General features: G+C 46.6%; 1 non-coding gene across 1 annotated transcript; it reads left to right on the forward strand.

Moving 5' to 3' along the window:
* Positions 1-381: 381 nt before the first annotated feature.
* On the forward strand, positions 382-519 carry LOC119939821. Its single transcript, XR_005454784.1, has one exon. It is a non-coding gene; the product is annotated as a small nucleolar RNA SNORA7 (small nucleolar RNA).
* Positions 520-759: the final 240 nt, after the last annotated feature.

The raw sequence follows: 759 nt of genomic DNA on the forward strand, positions 1-759 counted from the left end.
ATAAGAATAATAATAATAATTGCGGTATTTGTTAAGCACTTACTATGAGCCAGGCACTGTATTAAGCACTGGGGTGGATACAAGCAAATTGTGTTGGACAAAGTCCCTGTCCCGCACTGGGGTGGATACAAGCAAATTGTGTTGGACAAAGTCCCTGTCCCACTTGAGGCTCACAGTCTCAATCCCCATTTTACAGATGAGGTAACTGAGACACAGAGAAGTAAAGTGACTTGCCCAAGATCACACAGCAGACAAGTGGCAGAACAGGGATCAGAACCCATGACCTTCTGGCTCCCATTCCCGTGCTTTATCCACTATGCCATGCTGCTTGACAGCAGTCTCAGCCCCTTTTAAAGGAATTAGCCTGGGCACATGAATAGACTCCTCTCAGGATCATATCTGGAGAGTTTCCAGTACTCTACCAGTCCCAGCTACAAGAAGGAAACTAAAGCAGAGGCATACCCATTCCATTCCTAGCTTGGTCAGTGGCTGGCGAGTGGCAGGAAATCTGCTACAAGTCGAAACTCACCTATGCTGGGCAGCAGTGCAATGGGAGTGAGTCAAGAGCAGAGATTCAAGTTTACTGCCTGGAAGAAGACAGTGGTAAACCACTTCTGTATTTTTACCAATAAAACCCTATGGGTACACTCCCAAAATGATTGCAGATGGAGGTGGGGCATTCTGGGAGAGGTGGGTCCATGGAGTCAGTATGAGTCGGAAACAATTTGACAGTGTAAGACAAGACAAGACTTGTGTGGA

The sequence above is a fragment of the Tachyglossus aculeatus genome, chromosome 17, assembly GCF_015852505.1.
Source record: "Tachyglossus aculeatus isolate mTacAcu1 chromosome 17, mTacAcu1.pri, whole genome shotgun sequence".
In the NCBI taxonomy this organism is placed as follows: domain Eukaryota; kingdom Metazoa; phylum Chordata; class Mammalia; order Monotremata; family Tachyglossidae; genus Tachyglossus; species Tachyglossus aculeatus.